Here is a 5466-nt window from a genome sequence, read left to right on the forward strand (position 1 = left end):
AGCCTTGAAGCAGGCCGGCCTCCAATCGTCAAAATCCGTGGTATATATAAAAAAAAACTTTTTAGCGACTTCCCTAGCTAAAAAAACAAATTTGCAACAAACATTGAATAAATTCCTCGACGTAGTAACATTCACATCGAACTTTACAGTGATTGAGATATTCCAGTATTAGTAAACTAAAGCGAGGAGAATGATTCTTTATTTTATCAATATACTAATATTGTGTGGGTTTTCCGCCAAAAAAACAAGTTGCGTAGCTAGACTGCTACCAGTGCGGGTATAACGTTATGAACTTATGATGCACATCGGCTCTGTTCTTGCACATATGGGTTGATACATGATCAATACTAATCATCATGTTATCTCTACTATTAAAGGGGGATCGAACGTCGTGATGGTTCGACCTCGTTCGATCCCCACCTCCCTTCATACGACAACCATCACGCGCAATGGGCCACGCCTGCATCATCCCAAAAATTGAAGCCCACCATCCCAAGGCAACCCAGTCACACGGCCTGTCCGTCGACGTCCCACGTTTTTCCCCACGATCAAATCGTCAGAAGCCAACTCACGCACACCCAATCTCCCCCGCACCCGTACATCTTCCCAACCGCAGCCACCGTCGCCAATCTCCTCTCCCACTCCGTTCTCCTCCCCATGTCGCTGCAAAAATCTCCTCTCCAAATCTCGTTCCCCTTGCTACGGTGCAGATCTCCTCCGTACTACAGCCCCCCATGCCGTGGACACCGAACACCACCACCACATCCTTGGCGGCGGTGTCGCTGCCCTTCTGCTGGTGGCAGCTCAACGCCTGCTTGCTACCGTAGGGGCACTGGCGGTTTATGCTGCTGCTGAGTCGCCGTTGTGGTGCCGCCGGCGAACCGCGAGCCGGTACACCGGCGTTATCCCCTCCGCGTGGACAGACCTGGACGGAAGTCAACGGATCCAGCGCTCAGCGCCTTTCACCTCCAACGGCGCGGCCTCCTCGACTGAGCGGCGACGGCTCGACCTCCTCCGACTAGGTGGTAGGATGAAATCCCACCCTCTCTTGCTACTTGACTTGGTTCAGTTTTTTGGGGCCAATTTGGTTTACCTGCATATGGACGAAATCCCTTCCTCTCTTTACTTAACTCACTCATGATCCAACCCTTGTATAAGATACGGTACAAGACATAGGTAAAGATTGTTGAGGGTAGAATACATAAGTACATATTGTATGGTGCTGAATATTCTTTTTTTCTGTAAATACAACAACGATGTACACATAGAAGGTCTTCTTAGATGTGGTTATATGGGATACAAATGAGTCTTGCATGTGATTGTGATAGCATGCTGGGTTTGTGTTTTTGATAGCTTGGTGATGGCGGTGGAAGCCACCAAGCAACGTGGCATTAATTTTTTTTCTGTAAATACAACAACGATGTACACATGGAAGGTCTTCTTAGATGTAGTTATATGGGATTCAAATGAGTCTTGCATGTGATTGTGATAGCATCCTGGGTTTGTGTTTTTGATAGCTTGGTGATGGCGGTGGAAGCCACCAAGCAACATGGCATAGCATGAGATGCGTGATTGATTTTCTATACTTATCTGATTGAGTTTCTTCTTAGGCAGCATGAAGTGGATGGAAAAAAATTACAGGAATCACCAGGTATGTGGCGATGCAGCAGTTGTGAAAGACAAGGTGGAGCTTTAGTTTGGATGGTACAAACATGTACTAATGCACGACCATTGAAAATTTCAATGCACCAAAGGCTCTGGTGAGTGCTTAAACAGCTACTTTGTTTCTTCAAACATCAGTTGTTTAGAGCTAATCAGTCTGGAGTGTTGGCCGGTTCCCTGACCAATGATTAACTATGCCATATCATATATATGGGACGTGAAAGTACACTTAAATATTGGCAGTAGGATTACCAGAAGTAGTGCTTTCGTTTCCTTCTGCAAACAAATAACACTACTTATAAATCTTTCGCCAACAAATAACAATAATTCTGACAATAATTTGCATTTTTTGCATTGACCTCCGTACAAAAAAGATGATGCGTGTTTGTCCAAGTGAGAGCATACAAGACTGTAACATGATCAACCTGTTTGAAGTTACTGAAACCTGGTAGACAGAGACGTGACTATCCTTGTTATCGTTCCAAAGAATTTTCAGATATCAATTAATGTAATCTTTGTTGGCAGATTTGAAGCTTGCTACATGTTTTTCACAAAAAGTTCATACCAGCTGGTATTTAAACAAAACCATATTTACTTATGCAACTGCAATTTCAGTACGTTATGCTTAGCATGTGCCTTTTTAGTCGTTCCTTTCTGGGTTGTTCTATGCTTTCAATATTTATATGGGCTTCATTATTCATCAGTAATAGTACCCTCTTGTGCAAAACTATAGCCCAAGTTTGTTATTTGAATATAGTCGCAATTTTTTCCACGTTGATCATTTACTAGCCGGGTAGAATTGTAAACTATGGCTCCTTCCAGAATGAAATGGGCTTCTTTTGAAAAAAAATCAAAATGCTAGGAGAAAAAATGACGGTAGTGGTTTTCATTATCCAAGAGAGCTGACATAGTTTACTAAAGAGTGTGCTTTCGGCCATGCTGAGTTTAGGTTAAGATGAGCACCCAGTTGGTCATGGTCATGTTGAATTGAAGCATACAACAGTGAGGCAAAGAGCAAGTGTGAACGAGGCACTCACTAGATCGATGGATGCCTTTATGAAGTTGAGTGATGTTTTAAACCATTCCTCGTAACACCTACCGAGTACTCCCTCAGTTACAAAACACATGTTATCGTTAGTTCAAATTAGAACTAAAACCACTACAAGTATTTTCGGTGAACCTCATCCAATCCAGTACCATCATGATCAATCTTTTCATCAACTGCAAAAGTTCCCCAATTTTTTTATGTTGTTCTTCTCTCTCCTAAATCATTTTTATGCCATTTCTTTGCGCTAAGACTTTTGATTAACTACCTATTAAGTGGAGATTGTAATTAAACGCTAGAATAGTTGTTATTTCATTGACATCAATTTATTGTCTCGTGATCAGCGCTATCCATATTTGCTAAAATATCCCTTTCTATATTCACTATGATACCAATTATGTTAATATACAGCTAGAATAGCTGAAACTTGGTTGATTTCGCTTTGCTTGATCAATGCCTTATGATCTGAGCATATCACACCATGAGAACAGGGTGTTTGTGCGGTCAATGTGTGGCCAACGGGAGGGTAGCTGGAGAGGTATCACATGGTAGCCTACCAAGGATACATATTGTCTTATGCATGTAATCCAATTTCTCTTTTAGACCACAGGTTCCAATATTGTACATTGTGAGCACCACGGTAGCCACTTTAGCTGGAGAGGTTCCAAGGTGACGACTGGGACACCGTCAAGATCATTTGCACGATGCTCAGACGCCTAGAAACTTGGAACCATTGGCGCAACGCCTGGTCGGCACCGCGTTGGTTGGCACAGTGAACTGCATGCAGTAGGAAGAATACATACGTAGATTAGTACTTCCGCCCTTCTGGGTAACCAACAGAGAGCACGTTGGGAAGCTCAAATCTAATGCTCGACGGAATCTTTACATAATACAACTCGCTGCTTCCTGAACGAAGAACTACATAATCACGTTATATTTTTTCTTGATCCAAACAAGGAACCACATATACTTATCTTAACAGAAAAACTAACTAAAACTGGTTTCCCTAAAACTGGTTTTCCAAAATCTGGCATTTAATACTTGTTGTCCAATGTTTGGTATACTTAATGTCTCTTTGTTAGTTGTGAGATCACAATGGAGGATCAATATGTTGTAACAAAGTGAGTGGAAATTAGAGTCGAGGAGTACGATGGGTGAAAGTAAAGAAATGAATTGTTTTCTGCTGGTTGCTTTTGCTGTTGTTGAGCGGAATATTGAGGGTGACATTGTCACCATGATTTATGATTTTTCATCAAGAAGACATCCAAAAAATTCAACCCAATTTTGCACTCTCTGCAATAATCTATTCTCCACACTGGTTTGATAGTTGTGAACTATAGTGCATGGTGTTTTGGTCCGAATTTGATGCGAGGATGTATTGGTCCAAGATGTGGCAAGAAGCATAAGTGGTGAAAGAATACATTTTTTTGTGGGGAAGTGGTGAAAGAATGCTTGTGACCATTACGGCATTGAGAACAAAAAATATAAGTCCATGGCTAGAGCCGACAATGCCAGATTAAGGGTGGGTGAAGAGAATGGCGGTGGGGCACTGAGACAAGGAGAAATATACCAAATTTTTTAGTGCAAGGAGCGGATGGTTAAGGAAACAGAAAGACTAAGAGGAAAAAAATGGGAGGGAATCAATGGTTTTTTGCTAAATGAATCCAAACCACATACAATCAATTTTGACAGATATTTCGAATTAAAACAACCATATGTCAACATATCTATTCTTTTATCCCGTGGCAACGCACGGGCATTCAACTAGTGATGCTACGACGCTCTATAGAAGTTGCTACTACAATTGTGTTTTGGCTCCCGGGAACGTCCGCTCCCGGTGAATAGTAAACAAAAAATTATAGTAAATGTTTTTTAAAAATTCAGAATTTTTTGTAGATGTTCATGTTAGTGTCGCAAGTATTCTTGAAAAATTTTATGCGAAATGGAGCAGCGGTGTTTCACCCGTAAAAAAAAAATTTAAGGTAACATTTGGTGTTTATTTATTTATTTGCAAGGGCCAAAATGTTTAATCTTTTTGCCTGCAAATTCGTATGTAGCATTTGGATGTGACAAAGAACATATAGATTTTTGTTGGAATATTTTTGGCATTTAAAAAATATTTTCATGTGCAGGAGCACGCACTCCCGGGAGCACCAACAGATTTCCGCGTACCTCTTCTGCTACCAATGGGGTATAACGTTATGTCTGAAGGGATGTACTACATATGCTTTGGTCAATACTAGATGATGCCATGATCAAATGTATTTTTTCCTATTATTATTTTGACAGTACCAGAAAAACACTTGTTTGTGTCGTTCCGTTGTCTCAGTTATTATTTTCCTGAGCTGGCTGTATTTTTATTAATCCACCACGGTATGATAAGGTCTAGGGCAAACCTCGTATCTACACGCATCAACGTGCGTTCGGTTTTGGGGTCAAATGTCGATGGTAGCAACATCTCGACATGTGCGGCTACAGGGAGAAGCTTGCGCGAACATGGCTATGTGAGTTTGTTCCGCAAAAAATTATTAGGACTTAAAATAGGGTAGTAAATTGTATAACAAATTGTAGCTGTACCGAGTCATGTACTGTGATATGGATGAGCAGATATCCTCCAAAACTTATTGCCTCTTGATTGTGACTCTGTGACTTTAGAATAAAATTCCCGTATAATTCACAAAAAGAATATTTCAGTTTTTTCTTAGTTAGCAATGCTTATAAGTACGGATTCTATAAAGCCCGAGCGTCAGATTTATGAC

Source organism: Triticum aestivum, chromosome 2D, assembly GCF_018294505.1.
Source record: "Triticum aestivum cultivar Chinese Spring chromosome 2D, IWGSC CS RefSeq v2.1, whole genome shotgun sequence".
In the NCBI taxonomy this organism is placed as follows: Eukaryota; Viridiplantae; Streptophyta; class Magnoliopsida; order Poales; family Poaceae; genus Triticum; species Triticum aestivum.